The sequence below is a fragment of the Eriocheir sinensis genome, chromosome 17 (genome assembly GCF_024679095.1).
Source record: "Eriocheir sinensis breed Jianghai 21 chromosome 17, ASM2467909v1, whole genome shotgun sequence".
Taxonomy (NCBI): domain Eukaryota; kingdom Metazoa; phylum Arthropoda; class Malacostraca; order Decapoda; family Varunidae; genus Eriocheir; species Eriocheir sinensis.
In genome coordinates this window covers 9,530,401-9,543,701 of record NC_066525.1, presented here as the reverse complement: position 1 = coordinate 9,543,701, position 13,301 = coordinate 9,530,401, and the positions used below count along the sequence as shown (strand labels likewise).

At 43.2% G+C, this 13,301-nt stretch overlaps 1 long non-coding RNA gene across 1 annotated transcript in view; it reads left to right on the top strand.

Annotated features, from left to right (window-relative positions):
• The window catches only part of LOC126999918 (uncharacterized), a 192,868-nt gene that overhangs the window by 85,327 nt on the left and 94,240 nt on the right, over positions 1 to 13,301 (top strand). The window contains exon 3 of the long non-coding RNA XR_007753661.1: positions 8,740 to 8,833. This is a non-coding gene — a long non-coding RNA (uncharacterized LOC126999918). The remainder of the gene's footprint in view (positions 1 to 8,739; positions 8,834 to 13,301) is intronic.

The following is a 13,301-nucleotide window of genomic DNA, read 5'->3' as shown; positions in this document are numbered from 1 at the left end:
CAAGAATCACTTATATCACTGAGAAGAGAACGAGTCATAACTATTGCATCACTACATGGGCTATGAAGGAATTAGCGAATCACTTGTTGAACCGAATACTGAACATTTCTTCTCGTCCCATCCGCTCCACCCTCCCCGCCTTCCCGCCCTCATCCCCTGCAGAGTACTTCAAAGTTATTTACAAAACTTTTTTCACATATGCATATTTAACATTGAACGACTAAACTGTAATAACGTGTTAAAATTATGAGTGTGTAATAAAATTTCTGAAAAAATAAACAAGACGGTCTCTGAACCAACCACGCGAAGGTAAATTACGTTCGACAAAATTAATTCATGAACCATCAGGCGTAAGCAAAACATTTTTCTGTGGAAAAAGGTTTAAAAACTAAATCATTGTTTAAAAAAGTAGATTACCGGAGCCTGGAATGACTATGAACACATGACCGCCAGCTCCCCCGCGGCGCAGAAGAGCAGGTTATAGTTATAGCGGCGCTCCAGAATAAATTCCCGGGTAAGAGCTTTTATAAAATGGCCTCAACTCTCCGGGTCTGGTTCAGGCAGCAGCGTTACGGCCCGCCCATACCTTTCCCTCTACGGCTCTCACTAATTAAAAAAGTGCAGGTAAATCTGCGCCTGATTACATTACATTTTTTCCCGACCAGTGAAATTTTATTCTAGGATCGCTAAACTTCTTTATGCATATATATATATATATATATATATATATATATATGTGTATATATATATATATATATATATATATATATATATATATATATATATATATATATATATATATATCTATATATATATATATATATATATAGATATATATATATATATATATATATATATATATATATATATATATATATATATATATATATATATATATATATATATATATATATACCGCATGTGTGTGTGTGTGTGTGTGTGTGTGTGTGTGTGTGTGTGTGTGTGTGTGTGTGTGTTTCTATAATCCTTGTGTGTGTAGCAGGGTCCGCGACAGTGTTGAGGGGCCGCGGCCGGCCTGTGACTCTCGCCTTGGCAGCAGCGAGGCAAACGATGCCTCGCGGTGTATGTGGCCATTAGGAAGAGGCTGCACCTTGGTACCCAGGCGGCCCTGCATTCCTCACACCGCGGCTCATATGCTGCCAAGGAAGCGCCGAGGGCTGTGGGAGCAGCATCAGCACCGTTACGCCAATGACAGGCTGCTGTCCTGCCTGCCAGATGGGGTGTTCCCGTCCCCCCGTCACTGCACCGTGTGACTACAATCACCACTGATGTGGACGCTACTGCTGCCACCTTGCAAATCGCTACCTGCCTCGCAATATAAGAAAAATAGCTTCCTTTCTCCTGTTTGATTAGACGCCCCACTCCGGAAATCGACAAGTTAGTGGTGTCGCGTCCTTGGGCGTCGGCCACGTCGCTGAGATGCAGCTGGGCAGCGCCTGTCACCCTGCAGACACAGGCTTGTCCGCGATGCTTATGCACGTTTACTGCTCAATGGAAACTGTTTGACGAATGAACCTGGTTGTAGTGGGGGTGGTGGTGTTAATGGTGAGGACAATGCAGGTGGTGGTGGTGGGGATTGTGATGATGGTGTGGGGAGTGACTGTGGTGATCAGTGGGAACGTCGAACTTGGCCTCGGTTCACCGGAGTCACATGCCAAAGAAACGATAACATTCAGTGGCAAATGCATGACCTTTATGGCTGAAAATGTAAAGGGAGGTGAAGAAAAAACTGAGAAACCCAATATTAAGACAAACCGTGCACCGTTTGAGAGCCTGTCCTAATAAATGTCTTGCAGGGAGCGAGGGCCTGCAGGAGGGTGGATCTAATCTGGCCAGGCCCCGCCCATTCTAGATTTGCACAATGTTGACATGTGTGTGTGTGTGTGTGTGTGTGTGTGTGTGTGTGTGTGTGTGTGTGTGTGTTTGTTTTTGTCCGCCCGTCCGTCCGTCTGTTTATCTGTCTGTCTGTGTGTCTTTGTCTATGTCTATATATCTGTTTGTATGTATGTCTGTATGTATGTTGCGTGGTGTTTTGGATGTGAGTAAAAATAAAACATTTAAATAATATCGCGAGATTTTACTTTCTCGCCCACACAAAAAAGTATACAACAATTTTTTTCACTCTTTTAATCCCACTTCCCTCCCCCCTCCACCCCACCAACGGCCCCAAAGCAAGACCCTCCCCTCCCACACGTGCTGGCGGCCGGGCGCTGCGAGGAAGACACAACACCAACAGCGGCAGCAATAACACGGAGCCCCTGGCCGGTCACTCGTCCTCCCGGTGGGCGCAGAGACGCATCACTCCGATTATTACTTTTCGGCTTGAGTTTTCGGTTCGATTTCACTTGCGGAGGGTGGTGGTCGCGGCCGTCATCTGGGAAACAGTGGACGCTATTATTTCCTGTGATGTAAGGCATTAGTGTGGCGGCGAGCGATCAATAGCAGGTGTGTGTGAGGGGAGGGAGGTGCAGTACTGGTTGGTGAGGCTGGGGGAGCTGAGACGGTACACCACAGGTGATTACAGTGGCAGCGGCGGGTGGGGTGGGGGCGGCGGGGGTGGCAGTGGTGACAATGAGGGTTGGGGGCGGGGGAGTACTCTTTGGTCATCTGAAGTAAGAGTCATCCCCCAGTCATCCCGCAGTCCATACACGCTGCTGACACAAGACTGTTTTTGAGTCTGATAACAGACTAAGAGGCTGAGGATGCATGATAGGGAAGTCTTGTATTGGAGTGTGATGCTGTAATTAGTGTGTCTTTAGTCGTGGTTTCCCCCATTATCATTCTTTTATTGCCATTTCCTTTTTTTCTCTATCATCATCATCATTCTCTCTCTCTCTCTCTCTCTCTCTCTCTCTCTCTCTCTCTCTCTCTCTCTCTCTCTCTCTCTCTCTCTCTCTCTCTCTCTCTCTCACCCATCCCCTCTCCCCTGGATAACATCCCCACCCCCCCTCCCATCCACCCCGCCTCCGCCGCCTCCGCCACGAACATACACAATGACTAGTTATCTCTCCGAGGAATGCCCATAAAATATTTCACACTTTACCAAAATTCTGTATAAACGCAGAGAGTGACCTGTCCTTCCCCTGTGTGCTCCCGTCCTGCCCCCTGCCGCCCTCCTCCACCCGCTCACGCCCTCAAACCCCCTAGGCCCTCCCCTCTCCCCTCCTGTGGCTCGCGTGACGCCGGACGCTCCGCTCTATACATCTTCCAATACTCTTTTTTTGAACACTGGCTGTAAAAACGGTGGGGGCAGCGCGCATACTTAGGCACGAAGAGCTGCAAGTTCCATTTATCTCGCAAAAAATGTGGAAACTTTAAAATTCTGTCTTTTTTCCGTGCTTTTCGCATATTAATTTGACAGAATGTGGAGTAAAAGCAGATAGATGGCATGTTAGCATATTTTCCTCCCCTATAACACTATCTTTTTCCTTGGTGATAAGTTTGGGCGCTAACCAGGTGAGCTGCGTCAACAACGACCATAATGGCTCAACCTGCAATATCCTGTAAGCACCCAGTTTTTCCAAGGTTTTTATTTTGGTTGAATATGCACAATTTCTGGCGCATCGCGTAATACTCTGCTTGCCAAATTTATGTCACTATTTGCATTAATTTTATAGGATATTGTTGGTGCCCATGTCGTATAAAGACTAATAACAACATTAGTAAATTTCATATATTGGTAATGTATTTTTCGTATCAGTATTAAAAGAATAATGAAAAAAATAATGAGGCAGATATCTGAGCCGGCCCATTATGGCGCGGCGATCAACACAAGTATTGCTTCTCCGGGAGACCTGCCAATATTAAGCCCTGCTAAAAACTGTGGATTTTATTACCAAATAAGGCTTAGTTATGGGGGCTGTCCATAATGGCGGACCTCGTTTAGCTATCACGCCGGGCAAATCTTAGATATAAATAACCCCTCGCCGTGATCAATATCTTGTAAACATTATCACCGTACGCCCATCTCCAACAGACGGCGGCGCTCCCACTGAAAGATTTTTGGTCAAGCGGACAGGCCGCCTCCCGTGGGCGGCGGGGCGGCGCGAGGGAAGGAGGAGGGGGCCGCTGGTGACGGTCCCTTCCCAGTGGCACAGAGGCTGACTTTAGAGTGGTGCGCCGCTTCGTGCCGTGATGCTGCGGCCCAGCACTCGGCGTGGTGAGTGTTGTCATGCAGAGGACGGCCGGGCGGCTTGTTCTTGTTGGGACGGCTTGTAGCGATCGTACTGGTGAGGATGGTGAGGATGGTGAGGAAAACGGCGAGGATGTTGATTATGATAATGATTATGGTGATAGAACAACAGTACTGATTATAATGATGTCAAATAATGATGATAATATGATTGAAATTGTGATGATATAACAAAAATGTTGTGAACTGTGATGACAGTGAAATGAATGAACAATAATTATAATGGAAAATAATAACAGTGATGATATTGTTATTATTCTATTATTAATAGTACTACTACTACTACTACTACTACTACTACTACTACTACTAGTAATAGTAATAATAATAATAATAATAATAATAATAATAATAATAATAATAATAATAATAATAATAATAATAATAATAATAATAATAATAATATAATTATTGTTATATTTTTTATGATTATTATTATTATTATTATTATTATTATTATTATTATTATTATTATTATTATTGTTATTATTATTATTATTATTATTATTATTATTATTATTATTATTATTATTATTATTATTATTATTATTATTATTATTATTATTATTATTATTATTATTATTATTATTATTATTATTATTATTATTATTATTATTTATCTATTATTATTATTATTATTATTATTATTATTATTATTGTTGTTATTATTATTACAATTATTATTATTATCATTATTATCATTATTATTACCATCATCATTGTCATCATCGTCATTATTTACTTTCATCACTACTTTATCATTATTATTATTATTATTATTATTATTATTATTATTATTATTATTATTATTATTATTATTATTATTATTATTATTATTATTATTATTATTATTATTATTATTATTATTATTATTATTATTATTATTATTATTATTATTATTATTATTATTATTATTATTATTATTATTATTATTATTATTATTACCATCATCATCATCATCATCATCATCATCATCATCATCATCATCATCATTATTATTATTATTATAATTATTACCATTATTATTATTATTATTATTATTATTATTATTATTATTATTATTATTATTATTATTATTATTATTATTATTATTATTATTATTATTATTATTATTATTATTATTATTAATTATGATCATCATAATCATCAGTGTCATCGTCATCGTCGTCGTCGCTATTGTTGTTGTTGTTGTTGCTGTTGTTGTTGTTGTTGTTGTTGTTGTTGTTGTTGTTGTTGTTGTTGTTGTTGTTGTTGTTGTTGTTGTCCGTACTGTAATTTTCTTACTTAAATAGAATATGATTACTGGAACTACTTTCATTATTATTATTGTATTTTTAGTTAAATACTATTGTCAGTAATACTATTGTACAACACACACACACACACACACACACACAGTACTGGGGGCGCCTGGGTCACGTCGGGTCTCACGCCCTACCGGTGGCTCTGCGTGGGGGTCCCGTGCACATGTTCTCACCACACGCTTCGGCATCGTGGTGTGGGCGGCAACTTGTCATCCCACGTTGAATCCTTCCTCATGATTTACATTCCTTGGAGGCGGTGTGTGTGAAGTGTTCAGCCAATTCGTTATCTGATGAGAGCCATGGACTGAATGAGGCTTCCCTCTCGCTGCTAATAGCCTATTCTGTTTTCTTTGATTAACACCGTCCATACATGGCTGGTATAAATTAAAACGGATATTTGACACACCGCCACGAGCAACTCTTATTGGCTAAAACCTCCCGCCACAACTTGAGCCGAGACAAGCGCGATGGGGCCCGCAACACAAACACATAACCACTAGTTGTGTTGTCCTTCCTTTGTTCCCTTTTTCATCCTCGAATCATAGCGACCGGGCCATTGAGGTAAAATATTCCATTAGCACTGCGGCCACAACGGCACACTGAAGACTGGAACGAGCGTGCATCGTTACGTAGGGCGGCGCCTGGTGGTCGTGGGTGGCAGGGGAGGGCAAGATGCATGCTGTTGGGGAGGGCTGGTGGCTGGCGGGCACGTCAGCGGCTGGCGCAGAGGAACGGGGCGTGGGCAGCGATGGGGCTCTCCAGCAGTGGTTGGGGTACGATGCTGCCTATCCCCACCTTCTGTTTCTTCCTGATTGTGGCCCCTGTGTTTGTACCATACCTTGTACACGGGGGCAGTGCGGACACACACACACACACACACACACACACACACACAAACATCTATCTATCTATCTACTTAGCCATATAATTTAGACATCTATTTACTTTTAAATATCATTGCATTATTGCTCTCTTTCTTTATCTGTATATATGTATATGCATATATATTTGTGTGTATGTGTGTATGTATATATATATATGTATATATGTATGTATGTATATATATGTATATATGTATGTATGTATATATATGTATATATGTATGTATGTATATATATGTATATATGTATGTATGTATATATATGTATATATGTATGTATGTATATGTATATATATATGTATATATATATATATATATATATATATATATATATATATATATATATATATATATATATATATATATATATATATATATATATATATATATATATATGTATGTATGTATATATGTATGTGGGGAGTGGCTGAATGGATAGCATGAGCCAATGCAAGATGGCGCCACTATAAACACTTGCCTGTGCCACAACGGACTGGGCCGATCATCAGGATCCACTGGAAGCAGCTTACAGCAATAGTATAACGTAAAAATAAAAAAAAAAATATATATATATATATATATATATATATATATATATATATATATATATATATATATATATATATATATATATATATATATATATATATATATATATATATATATATATATATATATATATATATATATATATATATATATATATATATATATATATATATATATATATATATATATATATATATATATATATATATATATATATATATATATATATATATATATATATATATATATATATATATATATATATATATATATATATATATATCCTGATGGAACCTGATGGTCGGTCCAAGGCTTCTTTCCGGTGGTTCTGATGGTGTGTGTGTTCTGGCGCAGGCGAGATTTTATAGTGGCGCCATCTTGCATTGGCTCATGCTGCCCTCCCAGAGCTCATTTTTGATCCTAGAATCTAGAGTCCGGGTTGACAGGTGGTCTTCTGGACAGCATGTGGGTAGTTTTAAGCCACTCGGCGGCGGCTGAAAATCCCAGTATGTGTGGCACCGGCGGGGATTGAACTGTGTGTGTGTGTGTGTGTGTGTGTGTGTTGACGACTCAGCCACCGCCTATGTATATATGTATGTATGTATGTATGTATGTATGTGTGTGTGTGTGTGTGTGTGTGTGTGTGTGTGTGTGTGTGTGTTTTCATTTGCATAGCTATTGAACAGGCAGACTGTCCAAATCATTGATGGTGCGAGCAGATTTTTTTTTTAACAGTAACAAGTAGGTTTCCTCTTCTCGTCCCTTCGCGGCTGTCCTCACTTTGATTGTCTTTCAGCGATAGTGTCACGGCGAGTTTTGCAGCGGTATTATGTATAATGTATCATATACAGCTAGATAATTAGTTATGAATCAGAAACGGGTAGGTTTTTCGCATTGGATAAAAAGACACGATTTAATTAAGCCGCTTGTTCAGCCCCGCCCTGTGGCGAAGGTCCAGAGTTAGCGGTTGAGCAGCGCCGCCTGCGGGTTGGGGTCCGGAGGTCATGTTTGCTATCAAATAGTTCTTCGTCGTAAGACAGAGTGATTCTGGGAATATCCAGACTTGAGGTCAACCTTGGAAAGCCTCCGAGAATGAGAGGTATCAGCTGACCATGTGGTGTGTAAACAAAAGGCTTTTAGAGGGTCTGGGCCATCTCCCAGCAGCTGGTAGACACTCAAGTGCATCTCGGCTGTTGAGATCGTGAGTAAGCGGCGATGCGACCTCGCTGCCATCACCATCACAGCTTGAGAGGAAGAAAAAAAAATGTCAACGCGTCAGAAGAAATTAAGGAGAAACTGGGAGAAGGCTTAGTACGAAGGGTCAGAGGGAGGGAAAGTTGATTGTTGACAGTGATGGTCAGCGTGTACACAGACGACCACACTGGTATCGACCCCTGGTTGGCCGCGTTCCAGTCCCAGGCCTCGAGGTAGTCACTGTTTGAAGAGCAATAATTATAGCGTCATTATGTTGCTTGCTGTGGCCGCGTGGTATTTGCTCTCGTCTCCTTGTCTTTATGGATGACCCAAGGCACGGCGGACGGCTCTCCTGGCACCCAGGGCTCTGGTGGCACCTCGAGACTCCCAGGGACGCGGGATGTAACAACAGCAAAAAATACTAACAAACTTATGTTCAGTGAACGTTGCTTATTAAAATGTATCCCCAAAAAGTTGCGAACGGTATTTAGCATTGAATATTAAAGTATATTAGGTCAGTATATACCAAAAATTTTGTAATTGGAACAGGGAATAAATATAATTAATCACTAATAATTTTGTGTTTTCGTGTTTTCCAGATGGAGGATTTAGGCGACCCCCTACTCAAGGCTTCTCAGGGCTGCGTTGCCCCAACGAAAATGGACTTCGGTGCTTCCGATTCCATAAACTAAGGTAAGCATGTAGGATGTGCACGTGTTTTATGCAAGTACATTTATACTCACAGACACGTATGCACTCACACACACATGCATGAACATATATCCGCCCAAGTAAGTAGGCACACTTTCCTCCGACTCCTCTCCCCCCCGACACAAGTTGTCACACAAGCAGCCGTGTGTGCACTTTGTTAATTTCTTTTCGTCATTCACTGCTTGGTTAAAGTAACAATTGACAAGAAGGAACCGTCGACGCTGATGGGCGAGTACGGTACATTATGCAAGGTGACTTTCTGCTCGTTGGGAGAGTTGCAGGATGAGAAAAAAAATAAAGTGAACCATATTTATGTAACCGATGGTAATCTATAATCAGCATTCATTCCGTCTGCCGCTTTCTCTGGAAATTCATGGAAAGTTGACTCATCCTTTCCCAGTAAGGTGTTTCAGTCATTACAAATCGGTGACAAGTGTGGGACACGTGCATTAGTCTGCAGTGTGAGGCAGCGCTGGAATCACTTGGGCAGAAACTTATTCCACTTTCAGAGGGAGAGTTTCGTTGGCGTCCCTCAGCCGGTTGTTTGTGTGATTGTTTCCGCGCGCTGGAGTCGCTGGGATGCTCGTTTTCCTTTATCTCTTTTGCTATGTGTGTTGTTACGAGTATTAAGAGACGCCGCTTTGCTGGCCCCTTTTGACGGCGTGTTCCCTCGAGGCCTGCAGCTGCACACCGGGTCGTGAGGCGTTACTTAGCATTAAAGTCATTGAAGGTATTTGAAGGTCATCCTTCGTGATTAAAATGAGATTGTGTCATAGCTGACATTAACATATTTAGTATAAGAGAATACGGAAGCAAAAAATAGAAACTATGAAAACAATAAGAAGGAAATACTAATGGACATTATTTCCGATATATTGCGAATACTTTACAAGACGTTGTCAGAATTACAATACTGAAAGAAGTACTGCCATCGTCATGAATTACTGGCTAAGGAGATTTCCAGTAGATAACGCAATGAATCAGAAGACCAATAAATCAACTTTTTTTATTTGCTGTATAACAACTGTACTGTAATACCCTTCACTAACAATCATGCCCTAGACATACTTTCCCCCTGTGCTCGCACTGCCCACCGAAGGGGAGCTGCGAGCACGACGCATGGATGTTTCGTCTTGCTGAACATCGCCGAATACAGAAGCGGCTCCCGGAGGCATCTCACACCCTGACACATGCAGGCAGGCCCGCCGACGCTCACGCCCCACACGCCCATGCCCCGCCAACGTTCCTAATTAATTCGGATTTTTTGCCTGCATCCTATTCAGGCGGCTGTTATTGTCCTTGCCTCGGGTTGGATTTACTGAATTTAGCTCATTTTTCACCATGCATCTATGGAGTGACTGGATGGACAGAGGGAAGAGGAGACGAAGGATAATGAAGGGTACGTAATAACGAACATTGCATCTCGTAAGGAACAATATCCAGAGTCGATCAGATGTAGGCGTCCAGGGCTCGGCGTGTACAGCCAGGTCTTATGTTTCTTCTTATGGAAGTGAACAGCGAGGACCGAGACCACGCAGCCTGTCATTTCTCTGCATAAAGTGTATTGATTGGGATGTTACAAGCGCAGACCGATAGGAAGATGTGGAGCACCCTCGGAGGGTTCGCACTTCGGTGACGGACGCGGCTCAGAACATAACACAATCAACGAGAATTACGCTGCCGAGAGACTTATTGACGATTAGACGAAGCCGCAAGGAATCAATGTCATGGACGCCAAAATAGAGGAAGAAAGACACATAGAGTGATAATAAAAGAAAGAGAAGAGAAAATGTTCATTCTGAGTAATGAAGCCGACACGAAACCCAAATTGTCGCTCTCTGACGCCAGCGGAATAAACCCACAATGAAGCAGTCACCGAAACGATCAGTAACAACAGTTCTGCTAGTGAAATACAATTAAAATCTTCCCGAACAGAAAACATCAAACATTGTGTGTGTGTGTGTGTGTGTGTGTGTGTGTGTGTGTGTGTGTGTGTGTGTGTGTGTGTGTGTGTGTGTGTGTGTGTGTGTGTGTGTGTGTGTGTGTGTGTGTGTGTGACGAAAATATTGAATGTCCCGCCGAGCCCCGTCATTACCGGTGGCCGCAGTTATTACTCCCTCGTCGTGTCTGAGGAAAAACTGAGTCCAACTCCTCATCCGCCGCACAGTCCACAGGGAACCGCGATCGATAAAGAATCCGTGATGGAGATGAGGGAGTCTGGTGATCGCTATACTCATTTATTGCAAACTTATAACTTCTGATGATATGACGGTCGTGGCTGATGGTGATGATCTCCCTAATAGGCGCCGGAAGCACATGCGGGCTGTCGCAGCGCACTCGAGGAAAAAGTTCAAGGAGAGGCTCCTGGAACAAGCCAGGTATCTATTTTGACGACTAGCAAAGTATTGGACTCAATGACAGATGGTAAATGACTAATTATTAGCAGACGGGTGACGAAAGCTGTCTCTTATCATCGGTGATTCCCGAGGTGAATATTTGCACCTTGTGGCTTCACGTCTCTTCAGACACGCTACACCGTCGTGGCCAGGCCGGCAGGGGACGGTTTCGTCCAGGAGACTTAGTGAGCCTGGGAATCTGTTACAGGCTCCTGGTATTCGCCTTGCAAGTAGTTGCGGCAAGGCATTTCAGTGTGTGGCCTCGAAGGGTTCCCAGGAACCGTGTGGGGTGTTGGTTTCACAAGTGATCAAGTCGGTGTTTATCTAAAAAAAAACAGGTTCCTCCTCTGGGTTTTGCACAACTGCCGTTCTGCGGCGATACCCATTGCTGTCAACGGTAAATAAATGATGTGACAGACCACAGACGGAAATTATTAGTCCACAAAATCCAGGCGTAGTGCGCCATCATCATGAAATTTCCACGCAGGTTCTATTTTTGCCAAAAGCATGTTATCAGCTACTTTCTTTTTTACATCATTCAAGTTTCGCTGAGGCAGTAGGTCGGTGACGCGCCAGGCAGACGGAAAAGGCTTTCATACTCCCTTAATGGCATTAGTACATAAGGATCAAATTATCTTTTGATGTTATGAATAACAATAATCTTCTAAGCCAAATATTGCACACCATCACAAAATAACTATGCAAAAAACGTCATAACAAAGAGACACGTGTTGCAGCTGCCAAACCGTAGAAGCTTTTATGGGAAGGGAAAAGAAGGTAACTTTTTTTGTTTACAGTGAAAACAATTCTCAAAGAACTGTCCAGGAAAAGGATATATTCATTCGCACAAAGTGTGTTCTTTTTCTTTTTTGTTTCCGGCCGCTGCCTCAAGCACTACTTCAGAGTGGAAAGTCCATCCTGGGTGTAATATAAGACATTCAGGCCCGTCATTATCCAATCGTGCGTCAAGGCACAGACAAACTATGTGGGGAAGCGCGTGACCCTGCCGTTGACCCCTGCGGGCAGGGGGGCAGTGGACTCGACGCCCACCCGGCCGCCAAGCCCTGCAGCAGCCCACTCCAACGCCCGGCATGGCAGCCTCAACATCGCCCACCCGCCCACCAAGCCCTGCAGCAGCCCACCCAACGCCCGGCACCGTGGCAGGCTCAACATCGCCCACCCGCCCACCAAGCCCTGCAGCAGCCCACCCAACGCCCGGCACCGTGGCAGGCTCAACATCGCCCACCCGCCCACCAAGCCCTGCAGCAGCCCACTCCAACGCCCGGCATGGCAGCCTCAACATCGCCCACCCGCCCACCAAGCCCTGCAGCAGCCCACCCAACGCCCGGCACCGTGGCAGGCTCAACATCGCCCACCCGTCCGCCAAGCCCTGCAGCAGCCCACCCCAACGCCTGGTGCTGTAGGAGCCTCATGGCTCCCCACCCGAACGCCGAGCCCTGCAGCAGCCCACCCCAATGCCCGGCACCATGGAAGGCTCAACATCGCCCGCCCGCCCACCAAGCCCTGCAGCAGCCCACCCCAACGCCTGGCGCTGCGGCAGCCCCAACACCGCCCCCGAACACGCCCCGTCCACCCGGCGCTGCCCTTTGTTCTCCGCCGCGAGACAGGAGGTGCATCGGAGATAGATAATAGATAATAGTGATTCTACGTTGCTTCCTTTTATTCCTGTTTCGCTGAAGCTGGAAGAATATATACTTATCAGATAGAAAAACAGTGCACGATAATAAATACTATGTACGTGATGCAGACAGACAGAACCCTTATTCCGAAGGTGAACCGGAGCAGGAGCGATCAAGTAACTTAATATTTAAATACTTTTATTAGTTACGCATAACATCATGTTGATTGGTCTTTAATCGCCTTCTGCACAGGTTTGATTTTTACTTTTAATTCGATTGCGTAGCATTTTCCATCATCTTTTGACGGTATTATTGTAATTCGTAGCAGTGCGTCTCGGCCAGCCCTGGAGATGGTCATCGTTGTTGTTGTAAGAGGCAGGTCAGGACTGAGGCGGTAGGGAGGGAGCGTTGGTG